Source organism: Rhinoraja longicauda, chromosome 6, assembly GCF_053455715.1.
Source record: "Rhinoraja longicauda isolate Sanriku21f chromosome 6, sRhiLon1.1, whole genome shotgun sequence".
Lineage (NCBI taxonomy): Eukaryota > Metazoa > Chordata > Chondrichthyes > Rajiformes > Arhynchobatidae > Rhinoraja > Rhinoraja longicauda.
This window is the reverse complement of record NC_135958.1, coordinates 81,612,704-81,631,324: the sequence shown is the minus strand read 5'-3', so window position 1 is coordinate 81,631,324 and position 18,621 is coordinate 81,612,704. Positions and strand designations below refer to the sequence as shown.

The 18,621-nt window shown below is 61.4% G+C and overlaps 1 pseudogene across 1 annotated transcript in view; it reads left to right on the top strand.

The window, feature by feature from the left end:
- LOC144594760 (ATP-binding cassette sub-family C member 3-like) overlaps positions 1-18,621 on the top strand; it is a 71,073-nt pseudogene that overhangs the window by 51,498 nt on the left and 954 nt on the right. Inside the window, exons 7-13 of the transcript XR_013547422.1 lie at positions 5,873-6,004; positions 9,906-10,121; positions 11,648-11,826; positions 13,489-13,651; positions 13,741-13,833; positions 15,611-15,813; positions 18,431-18,577. The product of XR_013547422.1 is annotated as an ATP-binding cassette sub-family C member 3-like (transcript). The remainder of the gene's footprint in view (positions 1-5,872; positions 6,005-9,905; positions 10,122-11,647; positions 11,827-13,488; positions 13,652-13,740; positions 13,834-15,610; positions 15,814-18,430; positions 18,578-18,621) is intronic.

Below are 18,621 nucleotides of genomic sequence, written 5' to 3'. Positions count from 1 at the left end.
CAACGCCCACTGGCCCCAACGCCCACTGGCTCCAACGCCCACTGGCCCCAACGCCCACTGGCCCCAACGCCCACTGGCCCCAATGCCCACTGGCCCCAAGGCCCCTTAGCCCACCCGCCCCAACGCCCCCTGGCCCACTGGCCCCAGCGCTCCCTGGCCCACTGGCCCCAGCGCTCCCCGGTCCACTGGCCCCAGCGCTCCCGGTCCACTGGCCCCAGCGCTCCCCTGTACACTGGCCCCAACGCCCCCTGGCCCACTGGCCCCAATGCCCCCCGGTCCACTGGCCACAACGCCCCCTGGCCCCAACGCCCCCTGGCCCACTGGCCCCAATGCCCCCAGTCCACTGGCCCCAACGCCCCCCGGTCCACTGGCCCCAACGCCCCCCGGCCCACTGGCCCCAACGCCCCCAGTCCACTGGCCCCAACGCCCCCCGGTCCACTGGCCCCAACGCCCCCCGGTCCACTGGCCCCAACGCCCCCCGGTCCACTGGCCCCAACGGCCACTGGCCCCAATGCCCCCAGTCCACTGGCCCCAATGCCCCCTGGCCCCAATGCCCACTGGCCCCAATGCCCCCAGTCCACTGGCCCCAACGTCCCCGGTACACTGGCCCCAATGTCCCCGGTCCACTGGCCCCAACGCCCCCTGGCCCGCTGGCCCCAATGCCCCCAGTCCACTGGCCCCAATGCCCCCTTGCCCCAATGCCCACTGGCCCCAATGCCCCCAGTCCACTGGCCCCAACGTCCCCGGTCCACTGGCCCCAATGTCCCCGGTCCACTGGCCCCAACGACCCCTGGCCCACTGGCCCCAATGACCCCAGTCCACTGGCCCCAACGCCCCCCGGTCCACTGGCCCCAACGCCCACTGGCCCCAACGCCCCCTGGACCACTGGCCCCAACGCCCCCCGGTCCACTGGCCCCAATGCCCACTGGCCCCAAGGCCCCCTGGCCCACTGGCCCCAACGCCCCCTGGTCCACTGGCCCCAGCGCTCACTGGCCCCAGCGCACCCTGGTCCACTGCCCCGGACGCTCCCTGGTCCACTGGCCCCAATGCCCCCTGGTCCACTGGCCCCAACGCCCCCTGGCCCCAATGCCCCCTGGTCCACTGGCCCCAACGCCCCCTGGCCCCAACGCCCACTGGCCCCAACGCCCACTGGCCCCAATGCCCCCAGTCCACTGTCCCCAATGCCCCCTGGTCCACTGGCCCCAACGCCCCCTGGTCCACTGGTCCCAACGCCACCTGGTCCACTGGCCCCAACGCCCACTGGCCCCAATGCCCCCCGGTCCACTGGCCCCAACGCCCACTGGCCCCAACGCCCCCTGGCCCCAACGCCCCCTGGCCCACTGGCCCCAATGCCCCCAGTCCACTGGCCCCAACGCACACTGGCCCCAACGCCCACTGGCCCCAATGCCCCACGGTCCACTGGCCCCAACGCCCCCTGGCCCCAACGCCCCCTGGCCCACTGGCCCCAATGCCCCCAGTCCACTGGCCCCAACGCCCCCCGATTCACTGGCCCCAACGCCCCCTGGCCCCAATGCCCCCAGTCCACTGGCCCCAACGCCCCCTGGCCCCAATGCCCCCTGGCCCACTGGCCCCAATGCCACCAGTCCACTGGCCCCAACATCCCCCGGTCCACTGGCCCCAACGTCCCCCGGTCCACTGGCCCCAACGTCACCCGGTCCACTGGCCCCAACGCCCCCTGGCCCACTGGCCCCAATGACCCCAGTCCACTGGCCCCAACGCCCCCCGGTCCTCTGGCCCCAACGCCCACTGGCCCCAACGCCCACTGGCCCCAACGCCCCCCGGTACACTGGCCCCAATGCCCACTGGCCCCAATGCCCACTGGCCCCAACGCCCACTGGCCCCAACGCCCACTGGCCCCAACGCCCACTGGCCCCAAGGTCCACTGGCCCCAGCGCTCCCTGGTCCACTGGCCCCAGCGCTCCCTGGTCCACTGCCCCGGACGCTCCCTGGCCCACTGGCCCCAATGCCCCCCGGTCCACCGGCCCCAACGCCCCCTGGCCCCAACGCCCCCTGGCCCCAACGCCCCCTGGCCCCAACGCCCACTGGCCCCAACGCCCCCTGGCCCACTGGCCCCAATGCCCCCAGTCCACTGGCCCCAACGCCCCCTGGCCCCAACGCCCACTGGCCCCAATGCCCCCAGTCCACTGGCCCCAATGCCCACTGGCCCCAACGCCCACTGGCCCCAACGCCCCCCGGTCCACTGGCCCCAATGCCCACTGGCCCCAACGCCCACTGGCCCCAAGGCCCCCTGGCCCCAAGGCCCCCTGGCCCACTGGCCCCAAGGCCCCCAGGTCCACTGGCCCCAATGCCCCCTGGCCCCAATGCCCCCCGGTCCACTGGCCCCAACGCCCCCCTGGTCCACTGGCCCCAACGCCCCCCTGGTCCACTGGCCCCAACGCCCCCTGGTCCACTGGCCCCAACGGCCCCAATGCCCCCAGTCCACTGGCCCCATTGTCCCTCGGTCCACTGGCCCCATGGCCCACTGGCCCCAATGACCCCCGGTCCACTGGCCCCAACGCCCCCCGGTCCACTGGCCCCAACGCCCCCCGGTCCACTGGCCCCAACGCCCCCCGGTCCACTGGCCCCAACGCCCCCCGGCCCACTGGCCCCAACGCCCACTGGCCCCAACGCCCCCCGGTCCACTGGCCCCAATGCCCACTGGCCCCAATGCCCACTGGCCCCAAGGCCCACTGGCCCCAACGCCCCCTGGTCCACTGGCACCAGCGCTCCCTGGTCCACTGGCCCCAGCGCTCCCTGGTCCACTGGCCGCTACGCCCCCGGTCCACTGGCCCCAGCGCTCCCTGGCCCACTGGCCCCAGCGCTCCCCGGTCCACAGGCCCCAACACCCCCGGTCCACTGGCCCCAGCGCTCCCCGGTCCACTGGCCCCGGCGCCCCCTGGCCCACCGGCCCCAGCGCCCCCTGGCCCACCGGCCCCAGCACTCCCTGGCCCACCCGCCCCAACGCCCCCTGGCCCACCGGCCCCTGCACTCCCTGGTCCACTGGCCCCAGCGCCCCCTGGTCCACTGGCCCCAGAGCCCCCTGGTCCACTGGCCCCAGCGCTCCCTGGCCCACCGGCCCCAGCGCCCCCTGGTCCACTGGCCCCAGCCCTCCCTGGTCCACCGGCCCCAGCGCCCCCTGGTCCACCGGCCCCAGCGCCCCCTGGTCCACCGGCCCCAGCGCCCCCTGGCCCACCGGCCCCAGCGCCCCCTGGTCCACCGGCCCCAGCACTCCCTGGCCCACCCGCCCCAACGCCCCCTGGCCCACCGGCCCCTGCGCTCCCTGGTCCACTGGCCCCAGCGCCCCCTGGTCCACTGGCCCCAGAGCCCCCTGGTCCACTGGCCCCAGCGCTCCCTGGCCCACCGGCCCCAGCGCCCCCTGGTCCACTGGCCCCAGCCCTCCCTGGTCCACCGGCCCCAGCGCCCCCTGGTCCACCGGCCCCAGCGCCCCCTGGTCCACCGGCCCCAGCGCCCCCTGGCCCACCGGCCCCAGCGCCCCCTGGTCCACTGGCCCCAGCGCCCCCTGGCCCACCGGCCGCAGCGCCCCCGGTCCACAGGCCCCGGCGCCCCCTGGTCCACTGGCCCCGGCGCCCCCTGGTCCACTGGCCCCAGCGCCCCCTGGTCTACTGGCCCCAGCGCCCCCTGACCCACTGGCCCCCGCTCCCCCTGGCCCACTGGCCCCAGCGCCCCCTGGTCCACTGGCCTGGAAGCTCCCTGGCCCCAGCGCCCCCTGGTCCACTGGCCCGGAAGCTCCCTGGCCCACTGGCCCCAGCGCCCCCTGGTCCACCGGCCCCAGCGCTCCCTGGTCCACCGGCCCCAGCGCCCCCTGGTCCACTGGCCCCAGCACTCCCTGGCCCACTGGCCCCAGCGCTCCCTGGCCTACTGGCCCCAGCGCCCACTGGCCCCAGCGCCCCCTGGCCCACTGGCCCCAGCGCCCCCTGGTCCACTGGCCCGGTAGCTCCCTGGCCCCAGCGCCCCCTGGTCCACTGGCCCGGAAGCTCCCTGGCCCACTGGCCCCAGCGCCCCCTGGTCCACTGGCCCCAGCGCTCCCTGGTCCACCGGCCCCAGCGCCCCCTGGTCCACCGGCCCCAGCGCCCCCTGGTCCACTGGCCCCAGCGCCCACTGGCCCCAGCGCCCCCTGGCCCACTGGCCCGGAAGCTCCCTGGCCCCAGCGCCCCCTGGTCCACTGGCCCGGAAGCTCCCTGGCCCACTGGCCCCAGCGCCCCCTGGTCCACTGGCCCCAGCGCTCCCTGGTCCACTGGCCCCAGCACTCCCTGGCCCACTGGCCCCAGCACGCCCTGGCCCACTGGCCCCAGCGCTCCCTGGTCCACCGGCCCCAGCGCCCCCTGGTCCACTGGCCCCAGCACTCCCTGGTCCACTGGCCCCAGCACTCCTTGGCCCACTGGCCCCAGCGCCCCCTGGTCCACTGGCCCCAGCGCTCCCTGGTCCACTGGCTCGGAAGCTCCCTGGTCCACTGGCCACCACTGTCGTCAGCTCGGAGGATCGCAATCATATCCGTCTAGAGTCGGTGACAGTTTCTTGTTCTGTGCCTCAGTGCTCGGTGCCATCTGTGTTGTACATGCTGCCGTTTAGCCACAGAGGGGCAGTGATTACTGGCGCTCCCCACGAGGTACCATGGTTATGGAAGCAGCAGCACAGAAATGGGCATCAGCACCCAGTCTGACTGATCATCACCCACCCAGACCCAGCACTCACACTCATCCCCTTTGTCAATGTCCTACTGCACAGAAACAGGCCCTTCCATGCCAACCTTGCCAACCTTTTCTGCCCATCTATACTATTTTCATTTGCCTGTGTTAGACATACACAAAATGCTGGAGTAACGCAGTGGGACAGGCAGCATCTCTGTATAGAAGGAATGGGTAACGAACGAGCAGAGGGACCCAGTGATTTGGCTGCCCACTCATTGAGAATGCCAGAGCAGGTTGAGAAAGTGACATCATACCAAGTTCAGATCTTCTATGCGTAGCATAGAACAGTAGGTTGTAGGGATGAGATTGAAGTATAAAATGATGAGATGAGGACGGGAGAGATGATCACATCTGAGGAGGATGGGGACCCAGCGACACGTGTCCAATCACAGAGAAGGGAATGATGAGTGAGCTGAGCTGAGGACAGCCTCTCTCTGCAGCGACTGCAATGTGCCCCTTGTTCGTGCCACAGGCCGCCTCCTATCGGGCTTTCAAGCACAAATGACCGACCGGGCTGTGAAGATGGTGTTGGGAGACCAGAAGTGGCAAACTCGACAGGTCCAGCGGCCTCCTGCTCTACTGATTCTGAACAATAGATCAATGTATCGATGCAAAACGTCGATAGGAAAGAAAACTGCAGATGCTGGTTTAAATCGAAGGTAGACACAAAATGTGGAGTAAGTCAGCGGGTCAGGCAGCATCTCTGTGGAGAAGGAATGGGTGATGTTACCGGTCGAGAGTCTCGACACAAAATGTCAGCCATTCCTTCTCTGCAGAGATGCTGCCTGAGCCGCTGACTTACACCAGCACTCTGTGAATACCTTCGATGCCAGCATCTGGCTGGGAGTATCTGAATGCACAGTCTTTTATCCTGGGCTGGGGAATCAAGAACCAGAGGACATAGGTTTAAGGTGAGAGGGGAAAGATTTCATAGGAATCTGAGGTGTAACCTTTTCACACAGAGGGTGGTGGGTTTATGGAATGAGCTGCCAGAGGGGGTAGTTGAGGCAGGTAAAAGATACATTGATCCAGTGCAGTTCCATGGACAGGGAAGGCTGGCAGATGGGACTGGCGTGGGTGGGTTATCTTGGTCTGGGTAGACCAGCCGAACTCTGACTCTATAAATACAATTGTCTCCACAGAATGGCAATCCAGGGCTACAAACGTCCCCTGGAGGACAAGGATCTGTGGGCATTGAACAATGACGACAGGTCGGATATCATTGTGGCAAAGCTGCTGAAAGAATGGGAGAGAGAGAAGATGAAAGCACGGAGGTAACGCTGACTGTCATGGCCACTTGGTGGAGCCAGGTTCTCATTGACATGAGAGGTTGCTGGGAGTGACAGGCAGGAGTACCTGGACCCACAGGCTGCAGGAGGCCCTTCGGCCCAACATGTCCATGCTGCCCAACATGCCCCATCTAAGCCAGACCCATCTTGCTCAACTTTGGCCCATATCCTTGAACCTGTCCAAATGTCTTTCACATCCTGTTACTGTACCTGCCTTAACTACCTCCTCTGCAGCTCGTTCCATACACCCACCACCCTCTGAGTGAACAAGTCCCAGAGACGGGCTGCCACCCACCCAGAGCCGGGACAAGACCAGACATCGCAGAGCTCCCTCACAAACAACGAACCCAAAGAAACTTCCTCCTCCCGGCCACTGCCAAACACCCCGGGAGAGAGGGGGGTGGAGAGAGTCGGGTACAGGGAGCAGCTGGTGAGAGTAGGAGCACAGGGAGGGGCCACTCTCTCTCCCCCCCACTCTCTCTCTCTCTCCCCCCCCCCACTCTCTCTCCCCCCACTCTCTCTCTCCCCCCCACTCTCTCTCCCCCCACTCTCTCTCTCCCCACACTGCTCTCTCTCTCCCCCACTCTCTCTCCCCCCACTCTCTCTCTCTCCCCCACTCTCTCTCTCTCCCCCACTCTCTCTCTCTCTCCCCCCACTCTCTCTCTCTCACTCTCTCTCTCTCCTCTCCCCCCTCCCTCTCCCCCCACTCTCTCCTCTCCCCCCACTCTCTCTCTCTCCCCTCCCTCTCTCTCTCCCCCCACTCTCTCTCTCTCCCCCCCACTCTCTCCCCCCCCCACTCTCTCTCTCCCCCCCCACCTCTCTCTCCCCCCACTCTCTCTCTCTCCCCCCCACTCTCTCTCTTCCCCCCCACTCTCTCTCTCCCCCCCACTCTCTCTCTCCCCCCCACTCTCTCTCTCCCCCCACTCTCTCTCTCCCCCCCACTCTCTCTTCTCCCCCCCACTCTCTCTCTCCCCCCCCGACTCGCTCTCTCTCCCCCACTCTCTCTCTCTCCCCCACACCTCTCTCCCCCCACTCTCTCTCTCCCCCCACTCTCTCTTCTCCCCCCCACTCTCTCTCTCTCTCCCCCCCCACTCTCTCTCGCCCCCCACTCTCTCTCTTCTCCCCCCCACTCTCTCTCTCTCCCCCCACTCTCTCTCCCCCCCCACTCTCTCTCTCCCCCCCACTCTCTCTCCCCCCCACTCTCTCTCTCTCACCCCCCACTCTCTCTCTTCCCCCCCACTCTCTCTCTCCCCCCCACTCTCTCTCTCCCCCCACTCTCTCTCTCCCCCCCACTCTCACTCTCCCCCCACTCTCTCTCTCCCCCCACTCTCTCTCTCCCCCCCACTCTCTCTCTCCCCCACTCTCTCTCTCCCCCCACTCTCTCTCTCCCCCCACACTCTCTCTCCCCCACTCTCTCTCTCCCCCCACTCTCTCTCTCCCCCCACTCTCTCTCTCCCCCCACTCTCTCTCTCCCCCCACTCTCTCTCCCCCCCCACTCTCTCTCCCCCCCACCTCTCTCCCCCCCCACTCTCTCTCTCCCCCCCACTCTCTCTTTCCCCCCACACTCCCTCTCTCCCCACCACTCTCTCTCTCCCCACCACTCTCTCTCTCCCCCACTCTCTCTCCCCCCACTCTCTCTCCCCCCCCACTCTCTCTCCCCCCCACTCTCTCTCCCCCCCACTCTCTCTCCCCCCCACTCTCTCTCCCCCCCCCCACTCCTCTCTCCCCCCCACTCTCTCTCCCCCCCACTCTCTCTCCCCCCACTCTCTCTCTCCCCCCCACTCTCTCTCTCCCCCCCCACTCTCTCTCTCCCCCCCCACCTCTCCCACCACTCCCCCCCACCACTCTCTCTCCCCCCCACTCTCTCTCCCCCCCACTCTCTCTCTCCCCCCCACTCTCTCTCTCCCCCCCACTCTCTCTCTCCCCCCCACTCTCTCTCTCCCCCCCCACTCTCTCTCTCCCCCCCACTCTCTCTCTCCCCCCCACTCTCTCTCTCCCCCCCACTCTCTCTCCCCCCCACTCCTCTCCCCCCACCTCTCTCTCCCCCCACTCTCTCTCCCCCCCACTCTCTCTCCCCCCCACACTCTCTCCCCCCCACTCTCTCTCCCCCCCACTCTCTCTCCCCCCACTCTCTCTCCCCCCCACTCTCTCTCCCCCCCACTCTCTCTCACCCCCCACTCTCTCTCCCCCCCACTCTCTCTCCCCCCCACTCTCTCTCCCCCCCACTCTCTCTCCCCCCCACCTCTCTCTCTCCCCCCACTCTCTCTCCCCCCACTCACTCTCCCCCCCACTCTCTCTCCCCCCCTCTCTCTCTCTCCCCCCACCTCTCTCCCCCCCCACTCTCTCTCCCCCCCACTCTCTCTCCCCCCCACTCTCTCTCCCCCCACTACTCTCTCCTCCCCCCCACTCTCTCTCCCCCCCACTCTCTCTCCCCCCCACTCTCTCTCCCCCCCACTCTCTCTCCCCCCCACTCTCTCTCCCCCCCACTCTCTCTCCCCCCCACTCTCTCTCCCCCCCACTCTCTCTCCCCCCCACTCTCTCTCCCCCCCACTCTCTCTCCCCCCACTCTCTCTCCCCCCCACTCTCTCTCCCCCCCCACTCTCTCTCCCCCCCACTCTCTCTCCCCCCCACTCTCTCTCCCCCCCACTCTCTCTCCCCCCACACTCTCTCTCCCCCCCACTCTCTCTCCCCCCCACCTCTCCCCCCCACTCTCTCTCCCCCCACTCTCTCTCCCCCCCACTCTCTCTCTCCCCCCCCACTCTCTCTCCCCCCCCACTCTCTCTCCCCCCCCACTCCTCTCCCCCCCCACTCTCTCTCCCCCCCCACTCTCTCTCCCTCCCACTCTCTCTCCCCCCCCCACTCTCTCTCCCCCCCCCACTCTCTCTCCCCCCCCCACTCTCTCTCCCCCCCCCACTCTCTCTCCCCCCCCCCACTCTCTCTCCCCCCCCCACTCTCTCTCCCCCCCACTCTCTCTCCCCCCCACTCTCTCTCCCCCCCACTCTCTCTCCCCCCCACTCTCTCTCCCCCCACTCTCTCTCTCCCCCCACTCTCTCTCTCTCCCCACTCTCTCTCTCTCCCCCCTCCACTCTCTCTCTCTCTCCCCCCACTCTCTCTCTCTCTCTCTCTCTCCCAGTGATGTTCATTGTATTTTTTCAGTTTTATAAATAATTGTACACCTACGGTCTATATATATATTCCAATATTTCAAGCTCTTTAAAAATTGAATATTAGTTATTTGTTGCCATATAAGCCTAATGTAAACTAACCTAATCTAACTTAACCTAGTTTAATTTATCCTAATCTAATCTAACGTAACCCAGTCTAAACTTTTTTGAGTTTATTAAATTTATAAAACTCACACTTCTTCACCGCAAAAATGTGTCAAATATATAATGTGGCCCTCACGCTGAAAAGGTTGGAGGCCTCTGCTCTATAAGATCACCCTCAGCCTCCTACGCTCCAAGGAATAAAGACCAAGGTTGCCCAACCTCTTCAAATAGCTCACGATGTCAAGTCCTGGCAACATCCTTGTAAAACAGTTATACTCGTAACTAAGATAACATGCAATGTTACAGACACCAGGGCTAAATAACAGCTGCAATGTAATGAAGACGTTTGTACACTGTGTTACAGGTAGCCAGGAGTGAGGTACAGGCTTGGATTCACAATGAGTAAGACAGGCTGGCATCTAATTGATGGGTTGAGGAGGATCATATTGAATGACAGACACATGGGAATGAGTTGCAGGCTGCAATCTGTAATGGTGGGGTTTAGGGGGGGTAACTGGGAGAGGGTTACAGGATGGGGCCAGTCGACAGCTTGCTACACTTGCTGTTGTATGAATGTGCCGTCATGAATTGCTGCTCTGTGCTTCTCCCTTTGCCAGGAAGCAGGAGGTGTTCTTCAGCCAGTGCTCTCCAGTGCTGAGCAACATGAACTGCGAGGCTCACGAAGCAGAGGTCCTCTTCCCCAAACAGGTGCAGCAGAAGAATCCGTCATTCCTCACAGCGCTCTGCAAGACCTTTGCTCCTTACTTCCTCCTAGGATCAGCACTGAAGCTATGCCAAGACTTGTTGTCCTTTGTCAACCCACAGCTTCTCAAGTACGTTTCTGCCCTGCCCTTTCCAGTTGTTTGCCCCATTAACTCCTTGCTTCTCACTTCCTTGTCTCAAACAGAATCTTGCCCCACTCCATCCGGCAAGGTGGAGCAGTTATTCCAGTCTGCTCCTGGCCCCTCTGGTTCTCTGTACTCTCTCCCACTCCCACTCCCAGGTCTCCATTCAAGGCTCCAGAGCAGACAGGCAGAAAGTCCAGCCTGCTCCTTGATATCCTGGTATGTCCATGTCAGGTGCCAATGAAGTGGGGAGTTGGGACAGGAAAGAGGAAGTGAAAGATGAAACCCACACAGAATGGAAGCAGACGTGGAGCACCCACTTGTTTAATCCTGCACCCCAATTTATTGTAATCCCCTCAAGATGCCCTGTGCCACTACTAGATTCTCCCAGTGTCCACACGAGGGTGGGCCAGGGGCCAGGGGCCAGTGGCCAGTGTAGCGTCCCAGCCCCAGTGCCCAAATCACATTAGTCTCACAATGAAGGTCCCAGCTTCACGCACACAACACCCGAGGTCAGGGATGAGCCTGGGTCAGAGTCACGCAGGCCCTTTGGCCCAACTCATCCATGCTGACCCAGGGTGACTGCAATGTGATGCTACTGTGCCAAGCTGCCTTCAGATTCCTTGTGTTGAGAAGCATTGGGTGCTGGGGGCAGGTGAGGCGGCCGCTGTGGCTGCTGTGGTCGGTGCTGGCCGCTGTGGCTGCTGTGTCCGCTGTGGCCGGTGCTGGCCGCTGTGGCCGCTGGTGCTGGCCGCTGTGGCTGGTGCTGGCCGCTGTGGCTGGTGCTGGCCGGTGCTGTCCGCTGTGGCCGGTGCTGTCCGCTGTGGCCGGTGTGGCCAGTGTGGCCGCTGGTGCTGGCCGCTGTGGCCGGTGCTGGTCGCTGTGGCCGGTGCTGGTCGCTGTGGCCGGTGCTGGTCGCTGTGGCCGGTGCTGGACGCTGTGGCCGGTGCTGGCCGCTGTGGCCGGTGCTGGCCGCTGTGGCCGGTGCTGCCGCTGTGGCCGGTGCTGGTCGCTGTGGCCGGTGTGGCCGGTGCTGGTCGCTGTGGCCGGTGTGGCCGGTGCTGGTCGATGTGGCCGGTGCTGGCCGGTGCTGGCCGGTGTGGCCGGTGCTGGGCGCTGTGGCCGGTGCTGGGCGCTGTGGCCGGTGCTGGCCGGTGTGGCCGGTGCTGGCCGGTGCTGGTCGCTGTGGCCGGTGCTGGTCGCTGTGGCCGGTGCTGGTCGCTGTGGCCGGTGCTGGTCGCTGTGGCCGGGTGCTGGCCGGTGCTGGTCGCTGTGGCCGGTGCTGGTCGCTGTGGCCGGGTGCTGGTCGCTGTGGCCGGTGCTGGCCGGTGCTGGCCGCTGTGGCCGGTGCTGGCCGGTGCTGGTCGCTGTGGCCGGTGCTGGTCGCTGTGGCCGGTGCTGGTCGCTGTGGCCGGTGGTGGCCGGTGGTGGCCGGTGTGGCCGGTGTGGCCGGTGTGGCCGGTGCTGTCGCCCAGGTCTGTCACTGATCACGCTGTTTGCCTCTCTCCCACCAGCATGTTGATATCGTTCATTAACGACCCGACATCCAAGGTGTGGTGGGGCTATGCGATTGCCATCCTGATGTTCTTGTCTGCTGCCCTACAAACACTCCTCCTCCACCAGCACTTCCACTATTGGCTTTGTGACGGGCATGCGACTGCGCACAGCCATCGTTGGAGCCATTTACCGCAAGGTGAGTGATGTACCGTGAGCGAGGGTGGACATGCCCCTGTAGCTGGTCTACTGCCTACAAACACACCGCCCGCCTGCTCTGCCACACCGCCCGCCTGCTCTGCCACACCGCCCGCCTGCTCTGCCACACCGCCCGCCTGCTCTGCCACACCGCCAGCCTGCTCTGCCACACCGCCCGCCTGCTCTGCCACACCGCCCGCCTGCTCTGCCACACCGCCCGCCTGCTCTGCCACCCCGCCTGCTCTGCCACACCGCCCGCCGCTGCTCTGCCACCCCGCCTGCTCTGCCACATCCGCCCGCCTGCTCTGCCACACCGCCCGCCTGCTCTGCCACACCGCCCCGCCTGCTCTGCCACACCGCCCGCCTGCTCTGCCACACCGCCCGCCTGCTCTGCCACACCGCCCGCCTGCTCTGCCACACCGCCCCGCCGCCTGCTCTGCCACACCGCCCGCCTGCTCTGCCACACCTTGGTATCGTTTACATCTCCAGTCACTGTGCCCTTTCACACTAACTTGCACCAAGCACTAAAGCACTGGCAATATTCTAAACAGTTACAGCTTTGACCTTCTGCAAACTGCTGCACATGATTGAAGGCAGCAAACAAATCTCCCCTTGCCCACATCAAGCATCAGATAAGCTTTCCATTCCCGTCAAATCCTCCACCTTTGCACCAACTATAAACTATAAACATGCTCGTCATAAACCACTCTACCCATCAGTTCTATTTACCACGTTTGAAGAACCTGATTTGTAAATTTTAAAAAGTGGTCTGCTATCAGTAAAATGATCCCTTTTAAGACCAGGTTTGAGTCTCCACCACATTGAGGAGCTCAAAGCATGGCTTGTCAAACTTCCATGGAGTAAGCTTGATCAAGATGCCTCTGACTCTCCTGAAGATTGTGGAAGTATCTGAGGATGGGGGATGTCAGGAAACTCAAGGATATGAACTCATCAGGTGGAAGATCACAAGGTCATACGTGATGGGAGCAGAAATAGGCCATTCGGCCCATCAAGTCCACTCCGCCATTCAATCATGGCTGATCTACCTCTCTCTCCTAACCCCATTCTCCTGCCTTCTCTCCATAAACCCCGACACCCGTACAGGATGCAGTCAGACACACACCTGCCTGGTGCTCCTCAGTCTCTCCCGCACAGGGCCGGTGGGGAGGGAGGGGGGCAGGAGGCACGCGCAGGGGGCGCGTGGGCGGGGCATGGGCGCACGGACAGGGCAGGGGGGCGTGGGCAGCGGCGTTGCAGGGGGCGCGCAGGCGGGGCATGGCGCACGGGCAGGGGGCGTGGGCAGGGGCGTTGCTGGGGGGCGCGGGCGGGGCATGGGGCGTGGGCGGGGGCGCGGGCGGGGCATGGGAAGAGCGGGGGGGGGGCATGGGAGCGTGGTGGGGCAGGGGCAGGGGGGTGGGGCAGGGGGGGCAGGGGGCGGGGCAGGGGGGGCGGGGCTGGGGGCAGGGTGGGGGGTGCGGTGCGGGCATGGGGCAGGTGGGCGGGGCTGGGGCAGGTGGGCGGGGCAGGGGTGGGGCAGGTGGGCGGGGCAGGGTTGCGGGTGGGGGCGGGGTTGCGGGCGGGCACGGGGCAGGGATCCTGGGTGGGGGGGGAGATGGGAGTGATCTCTAAATGAAGATTGCTGATGTGATGTTTAATTTTTCAGTCTTTGGTCATCACTAACTCGGCGAAGCGATTGTCCTACTGTTGGGGAGATCGTGAACCTGATGTCTGTTGATGCTCAGAGGTTCCAGGACCTGATGGGCTTCCTCAACATGCTATGGTCTGCACCACTCCAGATCTGCCTGGCTCTGTACTTCCTGTGGCAGGTACGTACGCCTTCACTCGGTGTGAGATGGGCAGCCATGCTTCGTGAGGGCAGCTGTGGGCATTAATGTGTCTCTTGTTGCTCTTCCAGTACCTCGGCCCTTCGGTTCTGGCTGGTGTTGCCGTGATGGTTCTCCTGATCCCTTTCAATGCCTTGATTGCCATGAAGAGCAGGAGCTTTCAGGTACGTCTTCCTTGCTCCCTCAACTCCTCCATGTTCCATCTCCTTCCTCATCCCTGACCCACCCTCTCACCTGTCCCACCCTCTCACCTGTCCCACCCTCTCACCTGTCCCACCCTCTCACCTGTCCCACCCTCTCACCTGTCCCACCCTCTCACCTGTCCCACCCTCTCACCTGTCCCACCCTCTCACCTGTCCCACCCTCTCACCTGTCCCACCCTCTCAACCTGTCCCACCCTCTCACCTGTCCACCCTCTCACCTGTCCCACCCTCTCACCTGTCCACACCCCTCTCACCTGTCCCACCCTCTCACCTGCCCGTTTCCTGCTCAGACGATTGTTTTTCCTTCACTCTCTCATTCTCCTTCACTCTTTCATTCTCATCTGACCATTAACACGCACTGACCCCCTCCATTACCGGCCCATGTATAGTTGCTCCAGAACCAGCTCCATCTCCTCCAAGTTAGGTCTATTATTCTCACCTGTGCCGAGGTACAGTGAAAAGTTCTGTTTTCCACGCTATGCGATCAGATACCTGGTGGAGCAGTGCCTGATAGTGATGTTACTGGACTGATACCTGGTGGAGCAGTGCCTGATAGTGATGTTACTGGACTGATACCTGGTGGAGCAGTGCCTGATAGTGATGTTACTGGACTGATACCTGGTGGAGCAGTGCCTGATAGTGATGTTACTGGACTGATACCTGGTGGAGCAGTGCCTGATAGTGATGTTACTGGACTGATACCTGGTGGAGCAGTGCCTGATAGTGATGTTACTGGACTGATACCTGGTGGAGCAGTGCCTGATAGTGATGTTACTGGACTGATATCCCTCAACAACCAGCTTTCAATTGTCTGTGCAATGTGAGAATTCAAGTTTTCTGTGGCAATATAATTGGAATGGGAAGGACCGACACTGTGGACAAGTGACTAGGAACCTACCAGAGTGTTGCAAAAATGGTTCTCATTTCAGTTACAGAAGGAACACTACCAGGCCCAGGACTGTGTGTGTTTCCAAGCCCAGATCAGTGGTTAAATCCTAGTCTGCTGAGGTATCTGACCAAAAACACTCAGAAACCCCAGCACCATAGGTTTAAGAGGTCCCCACTCAGCAGAATATAGAAGAAGCACAGCAAAGACCAGGCTGTTGGGCTCATAGTATCTGTGCCGAGAATGTTGCCAAGTCCAACTCCTATCTGTCTGCACATGATCCATATCCCTCCATTCTCTGCATAATCCATGTGTCTATCCAAAAGTCTCCTTAATGCCACTATCTTATCTTCACCACCACCACCCCTGGCAACGCCTTCTTGCCCACCACCCTGTGTTTAAAAAAATGTCCCTCACATCTCCTTTAAGCTTTGCCCCTTTCACCTTAAAGCTATGTTCTTAATTTTTAGATTTTAGATTTAGATTTAATATTACCATCCTGGAAGAGTTCTGACTGTCTACCCTATCTATGCCTCTTATAAGTTTGAGACAAACAATACAATGTTAACAAGGTGTAGGGGAGTTTGACACGTTGGGTATTACTGACGATGTTGTTTGGGTGGGGAGGAGGGGAGCAGGTGGTCATGTTTAATGACGTGAGGGGACAATGGAGGATGTGACCCCATGCCTGGCTCATTGGGCATTAACCATGGTGCCACATGTTGCTGTGTCCCTGGCACACCGTGTGATGTGACCCCATGCCTGGCTCATTGGGGCATTAACCATGGTGCCACATGTTGCTGTGTCCCTGGCACACCGTGTGATGTGATCCTGTGCCCTTGTGCTCTGCAGGTTGAACAGATGAAGTACAAAGACTCGCGGATCAAGCTGATGACGAGATCTTGAATGGTATCAAGGTGCTGAAGCTGTACGCCTGGGAGGAGTCGTTCGCACAGAAGGTCCTGGCCATCCGCGCACAGGAGCTGAGTATCCTGAAAAAGGCAGCCTATCTCAACGCCCTCTCCACCTTCACCTGGACAACCGCCCCCTTCATCGTCAGTAACTTAGCACATTTGCAGATGATACAAAGCTGGGTGGTAGTGTGAACTGTGAGGAAGATGCTATGAGGTTGCAGGGTGACTTGGACAGGTTGTGTGAGTGGGCGGATGCATGGCAGATGCAGTTTAATGTGGATAAGTGTGAGGTTATCCACTTTGTGGTGTAAGAATAGGAAGGCAGAGTATTATCTGAATGGTGTCAAGTTAGGAACAGGGGACGTACAACGTGATCTGGGTGTCCTAGTGCATCAGTCACTGAAAGGAAGCATGCAGGTACAGCAGGCAGTGAAGAAAGCCAATGGAATGTTGGCCTTCATAACAAGAGGAGTTGAGTATAGGAGCAAAGAGGTCCTTCTGCAGTTGTACAGGGCCCTAGAGAGACCGCACCTGGAGTACTGTGTGCAGTTTTGGTCTCCAAATTTGAGGAAGGATATTCCTGCTATTGAGGGCGTGCAGCGTAGGTTTACTAGGTTAATTCCCGGAATGGCGGGACTGTCATATGTTGAAAGACTGGAGCGACTAGGCTTGTATACACTGGAATTTAGAAGGATGAGAGGAGATCTTATCGAAACGTATAAGATTATTAAGGGATTGGACACGTTAGAGGCAGGAAACATGATCCCAATGTTGGGGAGAGTCCAGAACAAGGGGCCACAGATTAAGAATAAGGGGTAGGCCATTTAGAACTGAGATGAGGAAAAATGTTTTCAGTCAGAGAGTTGTAAATCTGTGGAATTCTCTGCCTCAGAAGGCAGTGGAGGCCAATTCTCTGAATACATTGAAGAGAGAGCTGGATAGAGCTCTTAAGGATAGCGGAGTCAGGGGGTATGGGGAGAAGGCAGGAACGGGGTACTGATTGAGAATGATCAGCCATGATCACAGTGAATGGCAGTGCTGGCTCGAAGGGCCGAATGGCCTCCTCCTGCACCTATTGTCTATTGGCTATAACTGGACTCCAACCTGGGTAAAGATCTCTGTTAACTAGAGGAAGACCCAAGCAGTAAGGGACCAGGACCTCTGGTCTAATCCACAGACTGACACTGGTGGATCCTCGGCCTTGTCCACATTGCTTTCCTCATGGCTGTGCCCCTTGGTTGCTTTAGTATTCTAAAGCCTGTCCACCTCCGTGTGTGTGTGTGTGTGTGTGTGTGTGCCCACTCCATGTGTGTGTGTGTGTGTGTGTGTGTGTGTGTGTGTGCCCACTCTGTGTGTGTGTGTGTGTGTGTGTGTGTGTGTGTGTGTGCCCACTCTGTGTGTGTGTGTGTGTGTGTGTGTGTGTGTGTGTGCCCACTCTGTGTCGCTCAGCCCGCTGGTGGCAGGTTCCAAACGTGTACAATCCTCTGATAAAGGTATGTACGATCCATCCCGAAACACTGTAACCTCCTCCGTACATCATCTCCTGCATCTAGTAGCTTTTTGCAGAAGTCACAAAGATGATTGAGGGTTGGTCATGGACATTGGTAACACTTGATAATATCCCTCATGTACACTATCTCAGAAGATTCAGGGTCCATGTCAGTCAGCAACTTGGATCCACAAATGTCTTGGGCATGGAGAAGATAAATCAAGAGTCCAGGCCGGAGTGTTTACAGCAAGCACCCCCAGCTTGTGTTGATGGGGAGTGTTTACAGCAAGCACCCCCAGCTTGTGTTGATGGGGAGTGTTTACAGCAAGCACCCCCAGCTTGTGTTGATGGGGAGTGTTTACAGCAAGCACCCCCCAGCTTGTGTTGATGGGGAGTGTTTACCAAGCACCCCCAGCTTGTGTTGATGGGGAGTGTTTACCAAGCACCCCCAGCTTGTGTTGATGGGGAGTGTTTACACCAAGCACCAGCAGCTTGTGTTGATGGGGAGTGTTTACAGCAAGCACCCCCAGCTTGTGTTGATGGGGAGTGTTTACCAAGCACCCCCGGCTTGTGTTGGTGGGGAGTGTTTACCAAGCACCCCCAGCTTGTGTTGGTGGGGAGTGTTTACTGCAAACACCCCCAGCTTGTGTTGATGGGGAGTGTTTACCAAGCACTCCCAGCTTGTGTTGGTGGGGAGTGTTTACCAAGCACCCCCAGCTTGTGTTGGTGGGGAGTGTTTACCAAGCACCCCCCAGCTTGTGTTGGTGGGGAGTGTTTACAGCAAGCACCCCCAGCTTGTGTTGGTGGGGAGTGTTTACCAAGCACCCCCAGCTTGTGTTGGTGGGGAGTGTTTACTGCAAGCACCCCCAGCTTGTGTTGGTGGGGAGTGTTTACCAAGCACCCCCAGCTTGTGTTGGTGGGGAGTGTTTACCAAACACCCCCAGCTTGTGTTGGTGGGGAGTGTTTACCAAGCACCCCCAGCTTGTGTTGGTGGGGAGTGTTTACCAAGCACCCCCAGCTTGTGTTGGTGGGGAGTGTTTACCAAGCACCCCCAGCTTGTGTTGATGGGGAGTGTTTACCAAACACCCCCCAGCTTGTGTTGGTGGGGAGTGTTTACCAAACACCCCCAGCTTGTGTTGGTGGGGAGTGTTTACCAAACACCCCCAGCTTGTGTTGGTGGGGAGTCACGTTTGCCAGGTGTCTGTTCTCACAATAGTCAGCACAGTACTGACTTCATAATATTATTACCCAGTGTGTATTGTTTTGCAGGTTGCCATGACATCCTTTGCGGTGTATGTGTACATAGATGAGAATAACGTGTTGGATGCACAGAAAGCCTTTGTCTCCCTCTCACTCTTCAATATCCTGCGGTTCCCACTCAACATGCTGCCTCAGGTCATCAGCAGTGTCGTTCAGGTGAGTCCTCACCTGATGTGGCTGCATCACCCTGCACACAATGT